Here is a 27,142-nt window from a genome sequence, read left to right as displayed (position 1 = left end):
TCAACCGTCTACACACGTCCATGAATGGTCATCGAAGGGCTGCAAGTATTGACTTGGGGATTATAAACAAACTATAAATAAGTAAATTGGCAAATTCACACAGAATCGTGAGTGAGGATCCTGTTCATAAAGAGGAAAGTGACCATTACATATTATTTTGTTTAACTTTTTATCGTGTATTGGGGTATAGCCGATTAACAATAAATTAAAACTGGATTTTACACTTTGGGGTCACCTGACCTTGTTGTGGTCCCAGGAAATAACCTCGTTTCGGGGCACGCAGTGGCATTCCCACCAGGAAGATGAAGTGTGCCTGTTGGGGACGGCCAGGTGAGCCCTCCCTGGAAGCACACCCACGGGGACGGGTGAAGAGATTGTAAGCATGTTAGGAACCAGGGGAGACTCTGATGGAGACACTCTGGTGAATCTGGGATCCAGGCTGAACTGACCCAGACACCCACCTCATTAGCCAACACTGCCGGCGAGCTGGACACTTCAAGCCCAGAGTCCAGTCAACAGCCACGTCTGCTGCCAGCAAACTCTCTGATGGAGGGTCTTTAGCAGTCAGAACCCCAGTCGGCCTGAGGCTCGCCTTGCTGGTCTGAGAGCCATCCTAGCCGCTGTCTACTGACTCCACACATCTCAGGCCTGACCCATGAAGTGTCCGTGTCTTAAAGTGACCCTCAGGACCAGCTTTCCCCTCGGTGTTAGGCCCTGGACCCTGTTGGCAGATGTCACCAACACGGCTGACTGGGGCCCAAGCCGGGGCTGCAGGAACTGTAATGGTGGTGAGACCTCAGCACTGCTTTATCTGCTAACTCAGACGGACGTCCCCAAAGACTTCAGTGAGGAAGGAGAAGGACTTTCACAGTGTCCTGCCCACCTGAGCTGCGTGGCCAGCCTCCTGCTGATGAACGATGGGTGGACAGAGGCCTCTTTGCGGCTGGGCCACGGGCAGCCTGCTTCCAAAATGGAAGGGTCGGCCAGCACCACCTGGGAGCTAGCTTTCTGACCACACGCCTGCAGTCTTGGGGCCCCAGTTAGCCTGGGGCCGGGCTCCCGAGACCTCGTCCCAGAAGCCGCAGCCCCAGGGACGACAGCAGGGCCGTGAGGGGACGGAAGGGCCCTCGTAGGCCCCAGGCCCCCAGGTTTAAGGTCTGGTCCAGAGGATGCGAGCATGCCCAAGGTCGACGCTGAGCCCAGCTTCAGATGCCCGGGGCGCCTAGGTGGGAAGACCGGGGGTCTCCAGAGTCCTAAATCAGCCTGATTCCTAAATCAGCCCAGGGGGAGGTCTCCAGAGTCCTAAATCAGCCCGATTCCTAAATCAGCCTGGGGGGAGGACTTCAGAGAGACCCCGTGCCTCAGGCACAGGTGCCAGCAGGCTCGGCCGACCCCGGATGAGTCCACCACATGCCCTGTGTCTGCTTCCAGGGCCACCTCAGGCCACTGCTGCCCTCGTGGGTGAGCAGCCGGGAGCCAGGGGAGAAGCCGTCAGGCCCCCGCCGCCCCAGCCCTCCCTGAGCTCGGCCAGCTTCCTTAGTGCAGGGCCCGGGTGCACCCTGCGGGTGCCGCTCACAAGAGGACCAGAAAGGTGGCTCCTTGGAGCCCCCCACCCTCAGCCTCCGCCCGTGGCGCCTGGGCATGGACTGAGCTGCCTGGGCACCTGCTGCCACCCGCGTGCGGGCTGGTGACCGCGGGCGTGCTGCCAGCGGCTGCCCACCGACAGGCTGCCCCCTGCCCTGAGGCAGCGCCCACAATGGCGCCCACGGGCCTGAAGTCCAGGACACCAGGCACGTGGCGAGGGGCAGGTGGCTCTGCAGGAGGACAGAGGTGTCCTCCCCACGCTGCACGTTCTGCATCCTCTCCGTGACGATGCTGGTGACGAGGCTTGCTCCGGGATTACAGGGCTTAAGCTGAGAAGCTACAATCCCACCTTCCTCCATAAAACTGCAGATTCCTTAGCCACTCTGATGCTTCTAGCAGCAGCAGCCTTCCTGGTAGAGACGTGATCCTACCAAGAAGAGGCAGCATGAAATTAAAAGGCTTAGGCTCAAGAGGACAGCGCCCCTGGGTTCAAAGCCCAGCTCTGCAGCCCTCTCATCTCTTAAGCCTCACTTTTCTCCCAAGTACCATCTGCCACAGGGCTCCTTGTTCTTGTTGCTCAGTCGTATCCGACTCTTAGCGACCCCATGGACTGAAGCACGCCAGGCCTCCCTGTCCATCACCAACTCCCAGAGTTCACTCAAACTCATGTCCATCGAGTCGGTGATGCCATCCAGCCATCTCATCCTCTGTCGTCCCCTTCTCCTCCTGCCTTCAATCTTTCCCAGCATCAGGGTCTTTTTCAGTGAGTCGGTTCTTCACATCAGGTGGCCAGAGTATTGGAGTTTCAGCATCAGTCCTTCCATTGAATACTCAGGGGTACTAGTAAGCATTAGGTAAGGTCACCCAATAAAAGCATGAGCAGGCACATAGTAAAAACAAAACATAGGTCACCCACCAGGTTATTAAACTGCAGAGAAAAGAAAGGTGTAGTGGGCTGAATAGCGCCCCCCACCCCAAGGCAATGGCAGCCCACTCCAGTTTTCTTGCCTGGAGAATCCCAGGGACGTGGGAGCCTGGTGGGCTGCCTCTATGGGGTCGCACAGAGTCAGACACGACTGAAGCGACTTAGCAGCAGCAGCCAAGATATCTCTTAATCCCCCAGAACCTGTGACTGCAACCTTATTTGGAAATATTGTCTTAGCAGATATAACTAAGCATCTGGAGGGAATTCCCTGGTGGTCCAGCGATTAGGGCTCTGTGCTTTCACTGCTAAGGAAAAGCACAATCCTTTGTGCTCAATCCCTGGTGGGGAACTAAGATCCTGCAAGCCGCGTGGTGCAGCCGAAAAAAATTTTTAATAAAATAGGCAAAAAAAAACCAAAACAAAACAAAAAAAGGATCTGGACGCGAGATCATCCTGGATGAGGGCGGTCCCTACCCCAGTGGCAAGTGTCTGTGCGTATAAGAGGCGGAAAAGAAGACAAGGCACAGTAGAGGCCGTGTGAAGGTGGAGGCGGGCACGCGTGGCACAGCCGCAAGCTGAGCGCGCGCCCCCTACAAGCTGAAGAGGCAAGGAAGGCGTGCCCTGCAGACTCTCCCACGGGAGAATGGCCCCGCCAAGACCTCACTTTCTGCCCATTGACACGTTTGGATTTCTGGCCTCCAGAACTTGGAGACAATAAACTTCCGTTGTTTCATGTCGCCAAGCTGGTGAAAGCGGGATGTGACAGCCGTAGGAACCAGCACAGGATGGCAGCTCGCGGGTGAGGCACCTCCGACTCCAGCCCCGAGCGGCCTGGGAAGGACACGGAGGAGAGCGGGCGGAGCCGGCCGAGCGGCCGCTTCCCCGCTGCCGTTAGCCTCCTGCGCCGCCTCCTGGCCCCAAGGCAGACGCGCGCCCCCGCCGGTCCAGACACTCCGTCTCCAGAGAAACGGCAGAACGGAGGGGACCTCAACATTTAAAACAGAAGCTTGTCTCCAGGGAGGTCCCTGGTGGCCCGGTGGTTCTGATTTGGCGCCTTGGCCGTCGTGGCCTGGGTTCAGCCCCTCGTCGGGGACCTGAGATCCCACAAGCCGCACGGCGTGACCCAAAAAAGTTTCTAAGGATTTTAAACCACGCGTTCTTTCCCCTCGTCCTGAATAACACAGCCAGCTCTTTATCCCGTGTCTCGCTCTCTCACGCTCTGTCCTCTCCCACTGCTCCGTACGTTCAGCTCCAGCTCCGCCGTGATGACCCAGCTTTCCTCTCGCTTCCTTGACCCGCTCCTCCCGGACGGAGGGCCGTTCCTGGTAGCCCAACCACGCACCTCCCTGGGGTCCCCTCGACCTTGTCACACAGAAATGAACTCAAACCTTCCCCCGCTGATCACAAACTCCTGTCAGCTCACTTCAACCTAATCGGATCCAAAACACACGAACAGCTCGTGGGGAAGATCCCCCTGGAGAAGCAAAGGAGCAGACGGGCTACAGCCTATGAGGTCGCAAGAGTAGGACAGACTTAAGTGACTAACCCTCCCCAGCAGGGGAGCAGCTGACTCTCAGGGCCAGGAGGGGAGAGCCGGGGCGGCTCGCTGGTGGTGATGTCCGCTGCAGCCTCAGAGGAGGGCTCGGACCCCAGTGAGAAACTCTGGGGCCTGAGCAGCAGGGGCCAGCTGGCCTGAAGGGGTTGGGGGCCCCCTTTCAGGACTCCGGGTCTGCACCATCCTCCGGGGCCTGCCTGGCTTTCTGGACCAGGCCTTACCTTGTGTTTTGTTGAGTTCTGGGTGGGTTCAGTTCAGTTCGGTCGCTCAGTCGTGTCCGACTCTTTGCAACCCCATGGACTGCAGCACCCCAGGCCTCCCTGTCCATCACCAACTCCCGAAGCTTGCTCAAAGTCATGTCCATCGAGTCGGTGATGCCATCCAACCACCTCATCCTCTGTCATCCCCTTCTCCTGCCCTCAAGCTTTCCCAGCATCAGGGTCTTTTCCAATGAGTCAGCTCTTCGCATCAGGTGGCCAAAGTGTTGGAGCTTCAGCTTCAGCATCAGTCCTTCCGGTGGTGGGTATGCGCCGGGAGCCCAGCAGAGGGCAGCACAGGCTCGTTTGTCCTTCACTCTGCGTGGGTTTTTTACAACCTGGGAGCTTGCTTCCCGCTGCACCCCAGGGCACAGGGAAGGCCAGAGCCTCGGGAAGGGCCCTGGAGCAGCGGTGTTCGCAGCCACTCAGCCAAGCCACGAAGAGACCTTGCCAGTGGCCACTGCCCCTCCTGACCCCTCACCGCTTGACTCTGGTGCTGCAGTCCGTGGGGTCGAAAAAGCCAGACACGCCTGAAGCCACCTAGCACTCACATAACTGGGATCAAATATACCTAAACCTAAAAAAAAAAAAAAAACACAAATATACCTAAACCTGTGCATTCCCGTCTAAACCATTTCAAGAGCACCATTCAGTACCATCCAGTGTGCACAGAATGCTCCCACTCTAGAGTTTGTGATTTTTCATAGACAGAACCCAAGGCACAGATATGGTGAAATTCAGAGAAAAGGCTGAGACCTGGAGATTGCTTTAGTTGAGAAAAATAAAGGAGGAATTCCAAGGTGGGCCCCAGAGGTTTCTCAGGCTATGGTGCGCCTACAAACTTTCCACACCCCTCTGCCTCGAGGGGCTGGGTGGGGGTTTCCTGTCCACTTCAGTCACATCTGCCCCCAGCCTTCCCCAGACACTAGCCGGACAAAACCTGCAACTCAACTGGGAGTAGTAGGGAGCACCCCAAAGGGATCCCTGCTCACATTCAGAAACAGGACCAAAGGTTATTCAAAGTGAAAGAAAGTGAAAGTGAAAGTCGCTCAGTTGTGTCCGACTCTTTGCGACCCCATGGACTATGCAGTCTACGGAAATCTCCAGGCCAGAATACTGCAGTGAGTAGCTATTCCCTTCTCCAGGGGATCTTCCCAACCCAGGGACCAAACCCAGGTTTCCCACATTGCAGGCAGATTCTTTACCAGCTGAGCCACAAGGGAAGCCCAAAGGTTATTCAAAATCCTCTCAAATATCACTCTGAAAATAATCTGTACAGTATGTAAATGGAGTGTCAATGGGAAGTGATGATAATTGTGCCCCAAAACATTTTAGACTTCGCTGGTGGCTCAGTGATAAAGAATTAGCCTGTCAGTGCAAGAGACAAGGGTTCAATCCCTGGATCGGGAAGATCCCCTGGAGAAGGAAGTGGCAACCCAGTCCCATATTCTTGCCTGGAAAATCCCTGGGACAGAGGAGCCTGGCAGGCTACAGTCCATGGGGTCGCAAGACACGACTTGGCAACTAAAACAGCAAAACACTTTAAGCGATAAAATGCATTCAGGTTATTTGGCCTTTAATGAGCTCCAAATCTGAGCAAGACAGAACTTGAATCCCTAATAATAACAATAGCTAGTACTTAGGCAGGTCCTATGAGCCTGGCACAATGTCAGCTGCTTTTCTCATTCAGGCTTTTGTGATGGATGGGGGTGTTGTGTCCTTTTAGAGAGGAGGAAACTGGAGCCCCCAGGACTGCTGGACTTGCTCAAGGTCACAGAGGAAGAAAATGGTGGAGCCTGAATTTGGACCCTTCAGACCAGCTCCAGGTAACTGGCTAGTGACCACAGCTTTGCCTGACTTGCCAGGGGCTGAAGTGCAGTGTCTAAGAGAGAACTGCAGGAATTCTGGCTCAGGGGAGCCGAGAAGCCTGGGGAAGGGTGAGTTTCCCATCTTTGAACAAGGTCAGAGCCACCACCAGTTCCAATTGCCCTTAATCTGTCCATCTGGATTGGTAAATTCGCACATAAAAAACATTAACAGGGGCATTCACGCACATGCTTACCAGCCAGACCACCTCTTTCCCAACACATGCCCTCCATTCCGCCTTAGTGCAAAAAGAAAAGGAAAAAAAAAAAAAGTTGACAAAAGCACCTCAGAACTTCCAGAATGCTTGAACCCTCCAGCAGGAAGACCTCCCGAGGCCTGGCCCTTCCTCCCTTTCACACTTGCCTTTGCTGCCAGCTCTTGAAGGCATCTGAACTGAGAGCATCTGGCGAGGAGGTCGTGTCATCCCTTGATCTGAAAGAGCCAAAAGAAAAAGTAGAACAAGAAACACCGAATGAGTTTCTGAACTGATTTGCCTGTACTTGATTTGTTTTTGCTTTAATACATTTTGGCTCTTTTATTTCAAACTAGTGGTAGGTGGTGGGATAAAAAGGTTTGAAAGTATTCACCTGCGCCAGGCAGCTGAGCAAACGATGAGTTTACTTCACCTCTCTTTCTATCTGACCTTCCCCCTCGACCTGCGCCCACTTCACTGTCACAGGCGACGGCGGCGTGGAAGGACCTGTCAGCCACTCTAACTGGTGACGACCTACGTCTGTTTATTCCCTCATCACCCAGCTACACTCACAGACCAAAACCTACAGCCTTCAGTGCCCAGGAGGTGGCTGGTTTGCAGCCGAGGCGTTTATGAACGCGCTGTTTCCATTTCCCTTGTTATCCGCTCATTATCTTTTGTAATCGAGGTCTGCTTTCATGTGTAGGTACAAGTACGTGATATTTGAATGTGCTTTGAGATAAGTGTTTCAACAGATATTGGGTAGTAAAAAAAATAATTGGAACAATAAAAGCCCCGCCTGCTGTCTCCCGGGGGGCCGTGTCTGCCTCTGATCCTTTGAATATTTATCTTGCGACATCCCTGGCAGTCCAATGGTTAAGACTCCGTGGAAGGCTGGACTTTAAAGGCTCACCCTGCTTTCTGGAGGAAGACATGTGTACAACTTTAGGGTCTCACCACCCCTAGCTCAGGAGAGCCCCAGCGGTGACCTCCCTTGCCCCCAAGGTGGGGAACATGTGGAGAAGCACAGGTCCCATCTTCATATTGCAGAACTGCAAGGGCAACTCGTACGTGAAATGGTCCACACTCCTTGGACTTAGAGAAACAGATGTTATGGAAAGATTTCTATATGATAGAGGTTTCTCTTTGAAATGTCACTGAGTCTCTCTGCCCTGATTTCTCAGTGTGGGAGGCAGAACAATGGCTCCCAGAGGTGTCCAAGTCCCCAGGACCTGGGAATGCTGCCTCACATGGCAGAGGTATTTTGCAAACGCAGTTAACCACCTTGAGATGGAGAGATGATCCTGCATTACCCCAGAGAGCCGATGGCATCACCAGGATCCTTATAGCAGGAATGTGGGGAGAGCTAGTTCAGTTCAGTCACTCAGTCATGTTCAACTCTTTGCGACCCCATGGACTGCAGCATACAAGGCCTCCCTGTCCATCACCAACTCCTGGAGTTTACTCAAACTCACGTCCATAAAGTCCATGATGCCATCCAATCATCTCATCCTCTGAGATGAGATTGTCCTCCTGCCTTCAATCTTTCCCAGCATCAGGGTCTTTTCAAATGAGTCAGTTCTTTGCATCAGGTGGCAAAAGTATTGGAACTTCAGCTTCAACATCAGTCCTTCCAATGAATATTCAGGACTGATTTCCTTTAGGATGGACTGGTTAGATCTCCTTGCAGTCCAAGGGATTCTCAAGAGTCTTCTCCAACACCACAGTTCAAAAGCATCAATTCTTCAGTGCTCAGCTTTCTTTATAGTCCAACTCTTATATCCATACGTGACTACTGGAAAAACCATAGCCTTGACTAGACGGACCTTTGTTGGCAAAGTAATGTCTCTGCCTTTTAATATGCTGTCTAGGTTGGTCATAACTTTCCTTCCAAGGAGTAAGCGTCTTTTAATTTCATGGCTGCAGTCACCATCTGCAGTGATTTTGGAGCTCCCCAAATAAGATCTGTCAGTTTCCATCTATTTGCCATGAAGTGATGGGACCAGATGCTATGATCTTAGTTTTCTGAATGTTGAGCTTTAAGCCAACTTTTTCACTCTCCTCTTTCACTTTCATCAAGAGGCTCTTGAGTTCTTCTTCACTTTCTGACATAATGGTGGTGTCATCTGCATGTCTGAGGTTATTGATATTTCTCTCAGCAATCTTGATTCCAGCTTGTGCTTCATCCAGCCCAGCATTTCTCATGATGTACTCTGTGTATAAGTTAAATAAGCAGGGTGACAATATACAGCCTTGGCATACTCCTTTTCCTATTTGGAACCAGTCTGTTGTTCCAAGTCCAGTTCTAACTGTTGCTTCCTGATCTACATATAGATTTCTCAAGAGAAATCTGGAGAGCTAGAGAAGAAAGGAAAAGCTCATGTGATGATGGAAGCAGAGACTGGAGGGGTGCTCCTTGAAAGTGGAGGAAGGGGCAACAAGCCAAGGAACCTAAGCGGCCAACAGAAGCTGAAAAGGCAAGGACACAGACCCTCCCCCAAAACCTCCTGCAAGCCCCCCAGGTGCCCCTTACATTGCTCCTCTCTGCGTCGCTTGGTTCTCACTCTCAGCTGCTTTCACCTGTAATCAAATGTTGGGGAGGAGAAGGGACAAACAAGAACCCTCCTGCATTCTCCTCCCTTATTACCCTGCTCCTGGCTCATCCACAATTATTTTTCAGAGCTTTATTCCTTCCCCACCTTGGGGCAAATAAAGAGTGTCCCTTACCTAGAACTTAAGTGCAAATCCAGGTTGTTTACAGGGGAGTTTTACGGCTCCAGACTCGGGGTTGGCGGGTTGAGAACGGCTTGTTCCTTGCCCCGCCCTGACTTTACTGCCATATTACTCAGATTAACGGTTCATCCGTGTTCCCTTTTTTGGCCAGTCACTTCCAAGGGATTTTGTGAAGATTCACAAGCTAGCATTTACAAAGCACTCTTTGAACTCCTACATAAATAAAAAATCTCACAGTTGGAAATCCCGATGCCTTTTAATGAGTCCTTTTAAAATCCCAAAGCATTTAAAAATTCATGTTGCTCCCGAGAAATAACTTTTAGTTCCTATACATAAATGGAGTTCCAGACACATCAGATACATTCAGAGCTGCTGTTACAGAACAATTAGGAGGTACAGGCAGTGAGTTAAGCTCAGTGTATGCACAATCTCATTGATTTTTGGATAAGATAAAGATAAGACAAAGATCACTTGTGACCTGGGCTGTCTGAGTTCCTAAATGGAAAACAAAGCCCCACAGGTATGTCTGCATTCACCCTGATGTCATCAGCTCGCATGCACAGTGCCTCTACAGGATAGGAATTTGGAGAGGCAAATGGATGGCTTTTCTTTTAATTGTATCGAGGGGAGACAGGCCATTACTGGAGAGACCAAGCTTAAGTCAGAGAAGCAGAAACTGACGATACGGACAGTGCAGGGTTCTCTGCTCTTGCTGCAGCGTACAGATAAAATGCACGGTGGCTGGAATCAATTCCTGAAATCAAGACTGTCTTCACCGATCCCCGTTCCTTAAGCCTGCTGCTTCTTTCCCAAGTAAGGACGAAGCAAGGGACTCAAGATACCAAGGACAAGGCGTTCTGTTTGGGAGCTGTTTTCTAGGTATTTTCTGCTCACCCTGACAACCCCCAGGAATGCTACCCAAGTCTTCTCAGAAGGACGTTTAGGGCTCGGTTCATTTTCCAAGAAAAGGACAAGCGGGCCATGGGGCACTTTCGACTGCCCCATGTAGATTACGTACAGAGTAGCATAACTGTGTCTTCTTCAGTGGAGGTTTAGAGGTGTCTTGTTTGTAACTCTTGCCTGGTGGCTTAGACGGTAAAGCGTCTGCCTACAATGCGGGAGACCTGGGTTCAATCCCTGGGTCGGGAGGATCTCCTGGAGAAGGCAATGGCAACCCACTCCAGTACTCTTGCCTGGAAAATCCCATGGACGAAGGAGCTTGGTGCAGGCTACTGTCCATGGGGTCGCAAAGAGTCAGACACGACTGAGCGACTTCACTCTCTCACTCACTCATGCCTATATACTCTTCTTTTGGACTTCCCTGGTGGCTCAGACGGTAAAGCGTCTGCCTACAATGCAGGACACCTGGGTTCAATCCCTGGGTCAGGAAGATCTCCTGGAGAAGGAAATGGCAACCCACTCCAGTACTCTTGCCTGGAAAATCCCATGGACGAAGGAGCTTGGTGCAGGCTACTGTCTATGGGGTCGCAAAGAGTCCGGCAGGACTGAGCAACTTCACTTCACTTTGTTTGTAAATAGCCACCAGGGGGCACTGTTATTCTCTTTAAATACTGTGGGGGGAGGGGAAGGGTGGGAGTCTGCATATAGGGTGTGTCTGTGGCATCTGTGCGCACACGTGTGTTGGTGGTTTGGTCTCTCAGTCGTGTCCGACTCTCGAGACTCCACGGACTATAGCCTGCCAGACTCCTCTGTCCATGGGATTCTCCAGGCAAGAATACTGGAGTGGGTTGCCAGGAGTGAGATACAACTTCCCTCGTGTCCATTCACCTCCATTCAGCCAGGCAGCCAACTCTTCCCTTGTTAAGTCGATACCCTTTTGCAACCCCATGGACTCTATCCTGCCAGGCTCCTCTGTCCATGAGATTTCCCGGGCAAGAATACGGGAGTGGGCTGCCATTTCTTTCTCCAGGGGATCTTCCCGACCCAGGGATCGAACCCACATCTCCTTCATTGGCAGCGGGTTCTTTATCTCTGAGCCACCAGGGAAGCCCAACCCCTCCCTTAACCCCCATCCTCCACCCACACCCCTTCATCTGTCATCCCTCTTTCCCCTTCTTGGTCAAAAAAGGAGCAGAGAGCAGCAAGAAAACCCACCAAGATCATGAAACCAACATCGAATCAAAGATACTCCCCAGGGCGCCTGGGAAGAACACCGAGATGCCTGCCTCTCTCCTTTGTCGCGCGTTCTCTTTCCTCCCCAGCCCCTCATGCTGACGCGTCACTGCCCTGCAGGGAGATGGTCACCCTGGTGTTTTCCTGCTTGTGGGCATCTTCCTTTGGAAAGAGGACTCTAGAGAGAGGCAAGACCTCAGAAGAATGATTCTTTAATGTTGGCTCTTCGGATGCTTTCATATCAGACCATCTGGATCTAGAGGATACTCTGTAGGGAGCCTTCATTTTTTTTGAAAATCACAAGAGCGTGGGAACAGCCATCTCCTCTGCCTTCCCAGCCTCGCCGGAGAACCTGGGGGCACAAGAAGCCCTGCTCAAGCTGCAAAGCGCCCCAGGGTCACTGCTCTTCTTTCTCCACCTGCTCAGGAGGCACTAAAAGCCGCGCACCGGAGGACTGCCTCCAGCTGATTTCAAAGGCGTTGACATAACGGACTTCTCTCCACAGAACAAACCTCCGGGGACTCGTGCTAAGCAAACCATTTACAATACTGTCACGACCGCTGGAGAGACAGCGAACGCTTGGGACAGAGCTTGTGTGATGCTGAGCGCTTTGAGTTCAAACCCGGACGGCACCGTCTAACTGGCTGGGTGACCCTGAGCCGGTTCCTGAACCTGCCTGAGCGTCCATCTCTGTGAATCAAGGTTAATAAACCTTGCACTAGTTTATGGCAAGCATGGAGATAACAGAGGTTCATTCCCATGGCCAGAAGGTCAAAGGCAATATTACTATTGCTATTACTAATGTCCACTGTGCACCAGGCCCTGAGCTCCAAGTTCAGCACACATAAACCGTCTCAATCTTCACAGCAAGCCTACCTGCAGAAGCTGGAAGTGAAGGGCTGGGGACCGAGGTGCTGGCGGGTTTAAGAAAGATGCTGGCTGGTCTAGGGGTCCCATTCCTCCCTGTGAAAAACAAATCTTTTTATCTGGCTGCGGGTCAGGGAAGTGTGGGGCTTCCCTGGTGGCTCAGTTGGTAAAGAATCCGCCTACAATGTAGGAGACTTGGGTTCGATCCCTGGGTTGGGAAGATCCCCTGGAGAAGGGAAGGGCTACACACTCCAGTATTCTGGCCTGGAGAAGTCCATGGAGTGGCAAAGAGTTGGACACGACTGAGGGACTTTCAGTTCACTTCAGGGGAGTAGGTTCCATGTGGGTTTACATGCTCCGTGCTAATGGATCCTAAGTATTCTTGGTGATGCTCCAACAACAAAAAGCTGCTTCGTGAAAGGGTGACAGAGCCCCCTCCATGTGACACTCCACAGCATGACTTTTCCCAGGTTGAAACAACAGTCCCTAAGGAAATGGCCTTGTGGGAGTCCCTTAAAACAGCAAGGGGTACCTGCAGAAGACATCAATAGTATTTTTGAGAATGTAAAGTGTGTGAAATACACTAGCATCTTTCTCCCCGGGTGTGGTCAGGAAAAGTGGTCCCTTTTGCAGCAGCTATGTTTCTAGATCTGAAAGTTCACATCGTTCAGTACCAAGACACCTAAACATCAGTAGGGACAGAAGCTCTCTAAAGCGGGTGGCCTCTCCGGTTCACAAAGTTTGCCAATGTCTCTAGGCCTGGATGGCTTTATCGACTCCCCTCAAGGCCATCAGGACTTTTATTTTCCTGACAGAAAACTGAGGCTAGAAAGAAGATGGGAGGCTTTTCGTCTTTGCAACGGGGTGTGTGTGTGCGTGTCTGTGTGTGCGCACATGTCTGTGTGTGCGCACATGTCTGTGTGTGCGCATGTCTGTGTGTGCGCGCGGGCGTGAGGGAAGGAAATAAAAGACAGGTGGCGAGAAGCAACGTGGGGAGAGAGAATGAGGCAGCGGGGGAGAAAGGACCCGGCAAAACGGGAGAGGAGGTGGAGCGGGGCGGGCGGAAGCCTGCGGATCTCGCGGCCGAGGGGACTCCGGTGGGAGAAGCCATTAAGAGGCCCTGGAAACAGAAACGCTGAGAAGGATGCTTAGTCGTTTCGACAGGCTGGTCAGAAAATGCCCAGCGCGAGCTCGCAGGCGGGAGGCCAGGCGCAGCCGCCGGCAGCGGGGCGCGCCTCCTCACCAGAGGGAAGGCTCACCCCAGGCTCCTGCCGCCTCCTCCCCTGGCGGCCCGGCCCCACCGCGTTTCGGCGCGGAAACCACCAGCCCGGCTGCGCCCACGGGCCGCTCTGAGGCCTCCTCCGTCCAGGGAGGGCCCGAGGCGCCGCACCGCCCGCTGGAAGCGGGTGCCCGGGGACGCCCACCGCCCCGGGGGAGGTCAGGCCCGGAGAGGCCGCCGCTCCCCCTTCCCGGCCGGGGCCCCGCGCGGGGGAGCCGGGCCAGGCCCCGTTGCTGAGGGAACCGGCGGCAGGCCCAGCCCCCTTCCCGCAGAAGCGGCCGGAGGGGCCTGCGGAGGACGGAACTGCCCTCATCTCCAGGCTCCAGAGGCGGCCGGGAGCCCGGCCAGCGCGAGGTGGCCGTGCCCCTTTGGCCCCGCGGCGGGAGGGCCACGCACGGCCTCGTCCTAACGGCTCCCTTCACTTGACCCCCACCAGGCCTCTCCTCAACCACAGACCCCCCAAAAGCCAGGCCCCAGCCCCAGGACACGGGGTGAGCCGGGGGGCCGCGAAGGTGCCCCTCTGACCCCCAGGGCACCTGCACGAAGGGGACACCGGCGGCCCCGGTGAGACACGCGCTTTTGTTTGGTTCCGACTCACTGTCTGTGCACGTGGATCACGCGGCTCACCTCTGCCTGCAGCCGAGACGCGGGGAGAACGCACAGTGTGCCTCCACCGTGGCCGCCGCCCTTCGCGCTCTGCCCCGCAGTGGGGCTGCAGCTCTGCAGGGAGGAGCGGCCCACACCCCGCGGGGCCTTCCTCAGAGGGTGCAGTGCGGGGTGCTCGCCCCGAAACTGCTCATTAGGGGACATGAGTCGCTGTTTAACGGAGAAGGCAATGGCACCCTACTTCAGTGTTCTTGCCTGGAGAATCTCAGGGATGGGGGAGCCTGGTGGGCTGCCGTTGGGGTCGCACAGAGTCGGACACGACTGAGCGACTTCACTTTCACTTTCATGCATTGGAGAAGGAAACGGCAACCCACTCCAGTGTTCTTGCCTGGAGAATCCCAGGGACGGTGGATCCTGGTGGGCTGCCGTCTATGGGGTCGCACAGAGTCCCACACGACTGAAGCGACTCAGCAGCAGCAGCAGCAGCAGTCGCTGTTTACAACTATCCATGCGGGTGCCGCACCCTATCCTACCACCCCTTACAAGTTCAGATTCAGTGAGTCTGGGCTGGGACTCTGGGAAGGACGTTTGTCAGTGCTCAGGTGATTTTCATGGTTCTCTGAGCAGACAGGCACTGGTGGCCGGTGGAGATGGGCCAGCCCCAAGCCCAGCAGGGCTGCCTGGCCTGTGCGAGCTGACCCTGCCAACAGAGACCTGGGACAACACCATTCTCTTTGACTTGAGTAGTGTTCTTTCTGTCATATTCCTTTTTCTGCTTAAAAATTTTTGTTTTAAAAGTAATGCTCATCCTATTTAGGAAATTTATATAGAAAGGAATAAAGAAAAACATTCTGTTGCTAAGTGGCACCCAACTCTTGGTGACCTCATAGACTGTAGCCCCCAGGCTCCTCTGTCCATGGGATTTCCCAGGCAAGAATACTGGAGTGGGTTGCCATTTCCTTCAAATTACCTATAAACCCTCATCACCCCGAGTTATGCACTGTTAACATTTTGAGTTATTTTCCATCTATTTTCACATATTTACAAAAAAGGTCAGACAGTACATAGTTTTATGCCTTCTTTTCATTCATTTGTAACCTGAGTAAGAAAGGCCGGGGCTTCTTAGACACAGCTGGATGAAGTGTGAGTGGGCGATTTTTTTTTTAGCAGGCTGCTTGGCAATGACTATCAAGAATATTTTTAAATGTTCGCCTTTCAGCCCACTATTCCATGTCTAGTCATCTCTCTTCAAAGGATGATCAGATGCATGCAAAAACTTTTTTAGAGACTTTCATTTTAGTGTTACTTAAAATAGCCAAAATTATCAACCTCATCAATGTACAAAATTACAGGGATAGGTTAATAAATTGTGGTTATTCATGAGACGGAAAATTCTGTAATCATTAAAAATCACATTTTCAAAGCATGTGTACTGGCTGTGATCATCCTTCTCTCCCACAGTCCCCCTACGTTGGTTTTCCAGTCTTGCAGGGAGAGCCCGCCCCTGACTCGACTGCAAGCCCTTTGGATGCAACAGAGCCAGCATCTCCCCTTTCCTGATTGTTCACAGCGTTTATTCTCAGTACCCAACATTTTGGCAGTTCGTTCTTTTTATTGTTTCTTAATATATATGTGTGTGTGCATGCTAATTCACTTTAGTTATGTCCTACTCTGTGCGACCCTATGGACGTAGCCCACCAGGCTCCTCTGTCTATGGGATTCTCCAGGCAAGAATACAGGAGTGGGTTGCCATGCCCTTCTCCATATATATATATATGGGCTTCCCAGGTGGTGCTAGTCATAAAGAATCCACCTACCAATGCAAGAGACATGAGAGACCTGGGTTCCATCCCTGGGATGGGAAGATCCCCTGGAGAAGGAAATGGCAACCCACTCCAGTCTTCTTGCCTGAAATTCCATGGACAGAGGAGCCTGGCAGACTACAGTCCAAAGGATCACAGAGTCAGACACAGCTGAGTAACTAAGCACACACACACATATATATATACTTTTTTTTTTTTTTTTGACTATGCTAGGTCTTCATTGCTGTGTGGTAATTTTTAGAACTTCAAGCCCAGTAGGCAGCACCTCAAGTAACCCTGAGAGAAGGTCAGGTAGCCTGAACATCAAAAGATTATTGTTAATTAAGGAAAATCAGACATCTCAAGTTAAGGAATGTATTGCTTTTCTATATGTGAAAAGATGCAAGAGGCTGGGCTTGCTGAAACCCTTCCTTTCATCTGTATCTCAGCTGCCTGGGGCCAGTGTCCTGTGATTTGATAGTTCTGTGATTTGATAGTTCACATCCTTAGTTCCTTACTCACCACAGGGAGTGGTGGCTGCTCATGGCAGCAACCGCCTGATAGAAGGCATTGTCCTTCCTGGGCTCAGAAACACATGTACAGGACCAGAATCCCTGATGGCTGTGGCGTCCTTGTTTATGATATGGTGGGAAATACTCCATTTCACATGGGCACTAATGGGCTCCAATGTCTGCTGGGTTCTTAAGAGAAAAGAAGCAGAAATCACCAGTCCCTTTAAATTCCAGGCCTGGAACAAACTGAAAAAGTCCCTCAGTTGCGTCCAGTTCTTTGTGACCCCATGGACTATACAGTCCATGGAATTCTCCAGTCCAGAATACTGGAGAGAGTAGCCTTTCCCTTCTCCAGGGGATCGTCCCAACCCAGGAATCGAACCGGGGTCTCCCACATTGCAGGCAGATTTTTGACCGACTAAGCTGCAACTGGCAGAACATAGTTTCCACCATTTTCTATTTGTCAAAGCAGTGAGAGGCCAGCGCAGATTCAAGGAAGCAAAAAACTAGACTACACCCCTCCAAGAGGAAGTGGCCTAAGTATAGAAGGAAGGAAGGAACAGATGGGAACCACCTTCTGAGACAAGTTACCACTGAAGGGTCTTTGCAATCCCTTATCTTATCCAATAGGGCCTCCCAGTTAGCACTAGTGGTAAAGAACCCACCTGCCAATGAAGAGATGTAAGAGACGTGGGTTCGATCCCTGGGTTGGGAAGATCCCCTGGAGGAGGGCATGGCAACCCACTCCAGTCTTCTTGCCTGGGGAGTCAGCAAGGGAAATGTGTGTGTATGCATGCTCAGTTATGTCTGACTCTTTGCGACCCCATGGACTATAGCCCACTAGGCTCCTCTGTCCATGGGATTCTCCAGGCAGAAATACGGAGTGGGTAGCCATTTCCTATTCCAGGGGATCTTCCTGACCTAGGGATCGAACCCCTGTCTCCTGCATCTCCTGATTGGCAGGCGGAAGAGATGCTCAAGGAATATTTAACAGTTCCTGAACTCTTAAGGCCTGTGACATTCCTCTGTCACAGGATCGCTTGGATTGCAGTCTTGAATTGTGAATTGATTTCCCCCTGTGCTCTGATAAGCAATGGTATTCCAACAGGAAGCTCTTTGAAGGCAAGGCTCCTACTAGCTACAAGATGCACTTTTGTATCCCCCCACACACACAGGTATTTATACATAGTATACCCCACAAATGTGGGGTTCAGTTCAGTCAACACTTTGCAACCCCATGAACTGCAGCATGCCAGACTTCCCTGTCAATCACCAGCTCCTGGAGCTTACTCAAACTCATGTCCATCAAGTCAGTGATGCCATCCAACCACCTCATCCTCTGTCGTCCCCTTCACCTCCTGCCTTCAAGTGTAGGGTACTTGATTTATTTTCTTTCCTCTGACAGCCCTACCCCTGGGAAGGGAGCATAAAGAAGTGCTTTCACTGAATTTTTGTACCCCCAGAGGGCACGCTGGGCTCCAAGGAAAGCTTGAAACAGCCCCTTTGTTTCCCGAGGTGGGGGTGGCGGGGGAAGCAGAGCCTTCCAGAGAGGGAAGTGCCATGAAGAGGCTGCGGCCTAGAGGGCGTGAGGAGGAAATTCCATTCTAGACCCTCATTTCCGAAACTGCTCTGTGATTAGCTGGGCTTTGTGCCGGCTGGTCCAGAGGCAGAGAGAGGCCAGAGCCGAGGTCATAAAAGCACCAGGAAAATACAAATGCAGGCCCCTTTACGGCCCCTGACAGGAGGTTCAAGGATTTGCCATGTTGTCTGTTTATCTCTCAGACTGAAGCCTATTATCCCAATCACTTTTTTAAAGAAGTTTTACTAGTGATTGTATGTTAAGTTCATTTCTTCTCAAAAACGGGCCTCTACACACATTTTTTTTTCCTTTGGTTCCAAGGACTCAAGGCCCGGCTCTGAAGCAGGGAGGGCAGCCCTGGGGTCACAGGTCAGAGGTCAGGGGCCTGCTGATTGTTCCCAAATGCACTTCGTTGTAGCCATAGATTTGAACTTTGCATTGTTGCTGGGGCCCCTGGGCGGGGACAGGGGTGTGGGGCTCCCGGGGAGGAGAGAGCCTGAGGGAGGTGGCCGTCTCTCCAGTTCAAAGGCAGCCGCCAACTCAGGCAACTCTTCACTTGGCTCATGGTTTTAATCTTTGAGTCAGTCTTGAACCCCGTCCCTGAGGAGCTCCCCTGGGTGGGAGGTAGGGGTGGGGTGGGGATGGACGCTCCTTTAGCTCAGAGCTGCCAGCCTTGAGGACTGACGGTAGCCTTGGAGCCGGAAAACCCTCAGGATTAGCAGCAGAGGCTGACAGTTCCCTGGGTTGCTTTCTGGAAGCCCTGAGTGTCTGCGCACAATGCTGGTAAAGTATGCTGCTTGCCCAGAACCAACCAAGGGCTCCTCCTCGCCCAGCCCAGGCAGGACTCTGTAGAGTGTGGCTGAGGCAGGGCACTGGGGTTTAGATGAGCCCAGGCTCTGGCCTTACCCAAGGGTAGTGTTTGCTTAATAGTGCAAGTCGAAACGGATGTGAATCCCCTCAAACAAGCATCTCCACCGATACCTAAAAACTTACGATAAATATGAGGTGCGTTTACATTTATTGACTTTGAGGGTATGTTAACACATATGGTTAAATGCAAAAAGCAAGCTACAGAGTAATATAGTATACGGCCCCATCTATGAGGTGCACACACACAAAATGTGGGAGAATTCACGTATTGAAATGTTGGTAGTAGTATCCCTGACTGATAAGATTTCCAATTATTTTTTTTCCTTCCATTTTTCGGCATTTAGAATTTACACTATACATGTTCCTTAGGTGGTTTTTTCAAAGGGAAAGATCTAGCATTTGTGAATCATTTCTTTAGTTCAAAGTTTTTCAGTGTGATCTCAAAAAACCAACATCAAACTCAGAAAACTTGCTGAAAAGGAAGATCCCTGGGTATAGCTCAGAGCTAGTAGGTCAGAATCTGGGGGTGGGGGGTAACCTGAAAAACAGCATTTTAAACACCCTCTCCAGGCAATTCTAAGGTCATCGAAGCCACCTGTGTGATGTTTGCTCTCTTTAAAGTTTCTGGTGCCACTCTGAGCCGTCTCAGGTGGGACCACTCAGCCCCTTGGCCCTGGTGGGCCCTTCCCCCTCTCTCCCTCCTTTCTCTGGGAACCAGAAATAGCCCGTCAGCCCGGACCAGCAGCCCTGGTCCCGCCCCTTCCCTTGACAAACAGTCCTCAGGCAGAGCTTCCTGCCATTTTCAGATTCTCTCCCTTCCCCTTGCTCTTGGTGTTGTTCGGTGGGTCGGTCGTGTCTGACTCTTTGTGACCCCATGGGCTTCCCTGGCTCTAGTCTTCCCTTTGCGTCACTAGCTTGTTTCTGGCTAGAACTGATAGCACATGGTGATTTGCATAATTGTGTCTGTCAAGGAATACCAAAGCTGCAAACCAACTTAAGCTGCGCCAGTGGGCATCGGGAGAGTAGAAGGATCATAGACATGTGATCCTAGGCTATCCAACCTCTCCAAGCCTCAGTTTCCCTAGCTGTAAAATGGGGCTAGTCAGACCTACCTCTAAGAGTTGTTGCAAGATTTAAAACTAAAATCATACAAATATGCAAAGCATCTGGGGCATGGGAGGTTTCCAATGAAGGCAGTTATTACATTTGAAACAAAGGACTCACAAAGAGTCTGAAACAGCAATTCTCAAACTCCTCGGGGAGGTTAGTAATAACGAAGCTTATTAAGTCTTCCCCTCAGGTATTCCAAATTAGTCCCGCCAAGGGGAGGCCCTGGGGAACTGATATTAATACTAACAGGTAACCCAGGTGTTCTGATCACACTTTACAGGTGATCCCTGACTACACTTTCAGAAACACAGTCTAAGAGTTTCACCAGTAAAACAGGTTTTAAATAAGTACAACTACTGAATTCCCCTACTTAGGCAGTTCACACTTGAGCAGTCCATCATCCATTCTCCCTGGAGGAGGGCATAGCATTCCACTCCATTATTCTTGCCTGGAGAATCCCATGGACAGAGGAGCCTAACAGGCTACAGTCCATGGGGTTGCAAAGAGTCGGACACAACTGAGCAACTAAGCACAGCACAGCATCCATTCTGCCCGTCGCAGGCTGGTGACGGTCTGTCTGATCTAAGCTGGGCTCAGCCGGCATGGTTCCGGTTCTGCCCTGGGCTCTGGGTCCAGGCCTGCTCCATTTGTCTTTCATCTTTCTCAGACCAGCTGCTACTCAAGCCTGTACTTCTCAACTCATATCTGCCAACATTCCCCTGGCCAGACTAGCACGCAGCCATACCCAGCATCAGTGGGGAGAGGGGCAAATATATTCTACCTCAGAAGCACGAGTGAAAAATAAACACGTTTCTCTAAACCAAATCTAGCCAGCAGCCTCTTTTTGTACTGTCCACAAGCTAAAAATGGCTTTCACATTTTTTAGGAGTTGTAAAGAAAAACAAAATAAATAGGAACAGAAAACGCACGCGGTCCGCAAAGCTTAAAATATTTACTACCTGACTCTTTTAAGGAAAAAGTTTGTTGATCTCTGTTGTAAGCTATCAAAACGTGCAAGTTTTTTTTTTTTCTTGTTGTTATAGAGCATAACTGCACAAACAAGTGAGCAATTTCATATTTTTGTTTCTGTTTGTTCTTAAAGTGAACAGGGATTTGAAGCTGTTTCTAAGCAGGAACCATAAGGGAGGAAGAAGGAAACCACTGAAAAAAATAAGAAAGGAAAGTTAATTAAAGGAGAGTGGCCTTGGTAGAGAAGGGCCAGGCTTTTCTCTAAGAATCCAGTCCAGAGGAGAGGAGGGTGGGGTGAGGGGGTGGGGGCAGATGTGAAGTGTTTGTCAAGGAGAAAGAGAGGACTAGAGACAATTATCCAGGGCCCACAGTATCCAGCTACTGGGTGTCAGGATGGGCAAAAGAGAATCCTGGCGTCCTTGTAGCAGAGCGCTGGGGGCGTTTCTAGGGGACCTTCCAAGGATTGTCCGAGTCCATTCATTGTGCACTTTGTATGGGTTTTGATGGACTAAGCTATTTAACAGCTCTGTAGGGATAGAAGTTAAGTTGCAGAGAACTGACAACATATTTTTTTTTCCTATTCATGACAATACAAAGGAATTGTGTCCCAAGGAGAATAAAAATCTCTGTAAGTCAAATTTTCATTTGAGCTAGTTTGAACATCTTACTGATATGCACATTAACCAATGAGTTAAATAAAATTTGACCTTTGTTTATTTCATAGTTGCGTGAAAGATAATTTTGCCATTGAAAGAAAAGATCTTTTACCAATATCTAAGCAATCTCCAACAAACGTTCGTCCAGTCAAGGCTATGGTTTTTCCTGTGGTCATGTATGGATGTGAGAGTTGGACTGTGAAGAAGGCTGAGCGCCGAAGAATTGATGCTTTTGAACTGTGGTGTTGGAGAAGAGTCTTGAGAATCCCTTGGATTGCAAGGAGATCCAACCAGCCCATTCTGAAGATCAGCCCTGGGATTTCTTTGGAAGGAATGATGCTAAAGCTGAAACCCCAGTACTTTGGCCACCTCATTCGAAGAGTTGACTCATTGGAAAAGACCCTGATGCTGGGAGGGATTGGGGGCAGGAGAAGAAGGGGACGACAGCGGATGAGATGGCTGGATGGCATCACTGACTCGATGGATGTGAGTCTGAGTGAACTCCGGGAGCTGGTGATGGACAGGGAGGCCTGGCGTGCTGCGATTCATGGGGTCGCAAAGAGTCAGACACGACTGAGCGACTGGACTGAACTGAACTGAAGGAATCTCATTTGACAGTCACTACAGCCGTGTGGCAGAGAAGGCGATGGCACCCCAGTCCAGTCCTCTTGCCTGGAAAATCCCGTGGACGGAGAGCCTGGTGGGCTGCAGTCCATGGGGTCATGAAGAGTCGGACACGACTGAGCGACTTCACTTTCACTTTTCACTTTCCTGCATTGGAGAAGGAAATGGCAACCCACTCCAGTGTTCTTGCCTGGAGAATCCCAGGGACGGGGTGGGCCTCGTGGGCCGCCGTCTCTGGGGTCGCACAGAGCTGGGCACGACTGAAGCGACGCAGCAGCAGCAGCAGCGCAGCCCCGTGCAGCCATTACTGCTGCTGTTGTTACGCATCCTTTTGAGGACGATATCTTTGAGAAACCAAGAGCTTAAGATAAGGAGTTCCCTGGTGGTCTAGTGGTTAAGATTTGGCACTTTCACTGTGGAGGCCTGGGTTCAATCCCTGGTCAGGGAGTGGCTGGCCAAAAAACAAACAAACAAAAATAAATGTGGCAGTCTGGATCAGAGGGGAATTTGGGGGAGAATGGATACATGTATATGTATGGCTGAGTCCCTTCGTTGTCCTCCTGGGACAATGTCCATCACAACATTGTTAATTGGCTATACCCCAGTACAAAATTAAAACAAACAAAAAAAACAGCTTCAGATCACACAAGCAGAGAGTGATATCTATTCCCATCCACGGTGGGCAAACCAGCAATGAGTTAAGATAACAACCCCTTAATCCTACCCAGCATTGGTCACACTAGAGACCTTGGGCATGCCCAACTCCAGTCCGGAGGTCCCAGGAGGTCAACCTGCCTTGACCTGCCTAGGGATCTGGTCCTCGAAAGGTTGTCACACCTCAACCTGCTCGGGGATCCACCAGTCCCAGGGGTCCCAGGAGGTCATCACGCCTCGACCTGCCCGGGGATTCGATCTCTGGGAGGCTGTCACACCTCAGCCTGCATGGGGATCTGCACCCTGACCTGGGGACGCCTGGCTTTCAGGTTGCAACAGTACTGGGTAGGATAAGCTTCAGAAAGACTCTCCCCTAAGGAAGTCCACCCATGGAAAATGAAGGAGGCCTATTAGTTTTTTCTTTTCCTTTTCCTCCCTGTCATGACTGTCTTTCAGATGGGAAATAACCACTCTACTTCCCGGCAGACACCCTTGAGATGCATTCTTGATAACTGGAAGCTGTTTGATCCTCTAGCTCTGAGGAGGAGTCACTTAAAATTCTTTTGTGCCACATATTGCGTGGCCACAATATCCACTGGGAGACGAGGAACACTGAGCTGAGGATGGGACTTTAAATTACAATACCATCCTGCAGCTAGAATTATTCTACGAAAGACAAGGGAAATGGACAGAGATCCCCTATGTCCAAATTTTCTTTCGACTAAGAGATATGCCTGGAAAATCCCATGGATGGAGGAGCCTGGTAGGCTGCAGTCCATGGGGTCGCTAGGAGTCGGACACAAATGAGCAACTTCACTTTCACTTTTCACTTTTATGCATTGGAGAAGGAAATGGCAACCCACTCCAGTGTTCTTGCCTGGAGAATCCCAGGGACGGGGGAGCCTGGTGGGCTGCCGTCTATGGGGTCGCACAGAGTTGGACACGACTGAAGCGACTTAGCAGCAGCAGCAGCAAGAGATATGAAGGAACTTTGTCTTAAGTATGGGATTGTTGTATGCCCTAAATGTGAGCCCACTAGGCAGATGGTGTTAGTCATAGGCAACCAAGAGGAGGAACGCCCACCGTGAAGGCTCACCTCCCATGCCCCCAAAGAGGCTGGAGCCTCCCATAGCTCCCGAATTATCTAGCGCTTCTTCCTTGTATCCAAACGTGCCCCCATACCCCAGAGCACCCCCTCCACAAAAGCCAGCTCGAGTATGTCCCTTAGTTGAAACTGGAGGAGAATTCAGACCAATCCAGGTCCATAAGCCCTTCTCCCTCTTAGAACTAAGACCGATCAAACAAGACCTGGGAAGCTATACAGATGACCCAGGCAGATATATAGATACGTTCCAACATATTACCTTGGCCTTTGACTTGATGTGGAAGGACATAATGGTCATATGTAGTCAAACTTTATCTGACCCTGAACATACTGGGGTCTTAAAGGAAGCCCAAAGGTATGCAATGGGGCTTCACATGTCCAGTGATAGATACCCAGTAGGGGAAACTGCAGTCCCCTCCTCCAATCCTAACTGGAATTATAATGACCCTGAGCACGTCTGGGAAAGGGATCATTTTCTAATCTGTGTGAAGGCAGGACTGAAAGCAGCCCGACAAAAAGTAATTAGCTATGCCTGGGTCTCAGCAATAACTCAGGAGCCCAATGAGAACCCCATTGCCTTTCTGGAAAGGCTAAAAGAGGCCCTCCAAAAGTTTACCAACCTGGACTTAGACTCTTATGAGGGACGGGTGATTTTAAAGGACAAATTCCTGTCCAGTGTGCATCAGATATCAGAATTAAGTTACAGCAGCTACAGCAGCAGGACCCTGCTGCCCCTTTAGATGAGATGGTCCAGACAGCCACCAATACCTTTTATAACAGAGAACAGGAGAAGGAGGCCAAGGCCCAGGAGGAGAGAAAGAAAGAGACAAGGCATGCCCAGATGCTGGCCGCCCTCCAGAGAAACCCTATGGCAAACCCCGAGTCCTTGAGGGACAAGGCACAAGACAGATGCCTGATCTGTAGACAGGCGGGGCATTGGGCCAAAGAGTGTCCAAACCGTGACAAGTCTCCTAGAACGGCTTGCCACAAATGCCATCAACTGGGACACTGGGCGGCACTCTGCCCTCGGGACCCAAGAGCCTCAAGGTCAAGTGCCAAGCCTACTCTCACGATGGTTCAAGAGGACTGAAGCGGCCGCTCCAGCCAGCCCGCCTGTCACAGACAACCATCACGGGGCTGGAGCCGAGGGTGCAGCTGGTGTGGCAGGTAGGTCCGAGAATTTCTTGCTTGACACGGGGGCTACCTACTCTGTCTTGATCTCCTACTACGGAGCCTTCTCCTCCCAAACCTGTACCATTTTGGGTGCTACAGGAAAAGCAACTACTAAAGGATTCACCCGAGCACTTCTTTGTTGCTGGGATGGACAAATATTTTCCCACCAGTTTCTGGTGGTCCCTGAGTGTCCTAACCCCTTATTGGGAAAAGATATACTCACTAAACTGGGGACCACCCTTGTGATGGGATATTTTTCAGCCCCTAGAGCTCTACAGCGCCTGGTTACTACTGAAGAACCCATTATACCTTCAATAGAGAGGGACCAAAAACTATGGGAAGACAAAATTAACCCCCAGGTGTGGGACCAGGGGATTCCTGGATGAGCCCACCAAGCTGAACCAGTCATCATTGTCCTCTGAGATCCTACTCGGTTTCCCAACCGGAAACAATATCCCCTCAAAAGAGAGCCTCGGGAGGGGCTCTCTTTTTATTTATTTATTAAAGGGACTACAGCCTTTAATAGATAAATTCCTTGCTTGTGGGCTATTGGTCCCCACCAGTTCGCCATGTAACACCCCAATCCTCTCAGTAAAGAAAAAGGACAGAACCTGGCAAATTGTTCAAGATCTCCGGGTCATAAATAAAGCTGTAGTCCCCCTCCATCCCACAGTACCCAATCCCTATGTAATCTTGGGAGAAATCCCACCCAGTGCCAAGTGGCTTACAGTCTTGGATCTCAAAGATGCATTTTTTTGCATACCACTGGCTAAAGAATCCCAATATCTTTTTGCCTTTGAGTGGGAGGCCCCCGCAGAAAAACACCAACAGATGACTTGGACAGTATTACCTCAGGGGTTTAGAGATAGCCCCCACTTGTTTGGACAGGCCCCTAGCCGGGATCTCCTAGATCTGGACCTGGGACCTAATGGGAAAATATTACAATATGTAGATGACCCATTAATCTGCTCTCCAGATGAGGAAAATGCCCAACAACATGCAATTCAGGTTCTAAACTTCTTGGCAGAAAGCGGATATAAAGTCTCTCGTGCTAAGGCACAGATGGTCGAGACAAAGGTCACTTACCTGGGAGTTCAGATTACACACGGGTCTAGGAGGCTGTCCTCTGATCAGGTACAAGGAATCCTCCAGTTGCCCTCCCCCACGACGCGAAAACAACTGCGAGCTTTCCTGGAGCTAACTGGGTGTTGTAGAATCTGGATACCCAACTATGGTCTAATTGCCCAGCCCTTATATGAAAGCTTAAAGGGATGGGATGATTCAATCCCACTGATGTGGGAAACTCCTCAAAAGAAGGCAGAGGCTACACTAAAATAGGCCTTAACTCAGGCACCTGCCTTGAGGTTGCCAGACCCAGAAAAAGCATTCCAATTTTATGTCCATGAAAGAGAGGGAATAGCCTTGGGAGTGTTAACTCAAAGGTTGGGATCTGAGCCCCAGCCTGTAGCTTACTTGTCCAAGAGGCTCGATCCAACTGCCCAAGACTGGCCCCCCTGCCTTCGAAATCTTGCAGCTATTGCAATCATGATAGAAGATGCTTTAAAACTCTCCTTTGGGGGCAAACTAACTATTTTTACCAACCACCAAGTAAAGCAACTCCTAAATGGGAGAGGCCATTTATGGATGTCTGATCAAAGAATCCTCAGATATCAAGTAGTGCTGAGGGAAAATCCAGGCCTCACTATATCCCCTTGTGAGGTTCTTAACCCAGCCACCCTCCTGCCTACCCCCGAGGGCTCTCTCCCCTTTCACTCTTGTCTAGAAACCTTGGACCACTGGAAAAAAAACCCCGAGAGGGATTGTCGGAAGATCCTCTGACCAATCCTGAGGAAATCTGGTACACTAATGGAAGCAGCTTTGTCTTAGATGGAAAAGGAAGAGCAGGGTATGCAGTAGTCTCCAATTTTGAGACCATAGAGGCTAAGCCTCTGCCACCAGTTACTTTAGCCAAACTGGCTGAGCTCATAGCCCTGACTCGAAGTTTAGAGCTGGGAAAAAGAAAAAGAGTAGCCATTTACACTGACTCCAAGTCTGCCTTTCTGGTGCTACATCCACATGTGGCTGTTTGG

This window comes from Bubalus bubalis, chromosome 22, assembly GCF_019923935.1.
Source record: "Bubalus bubalis isolate 160015118507 breed Murrah chromosome 22, NDDB_SH_1, whole genome shotgun sequence".
In the NCBI taxonomy this organism is placed as follows: domain Eukaryota; kingdom Metazoa; phylum Chordata; class Mammalia; order Artiodactyla; family Bovidae; genus Bubalus; species Bubalus bubalis.
Note: the sequence above shows the minus strand (reverse complement) of the source record.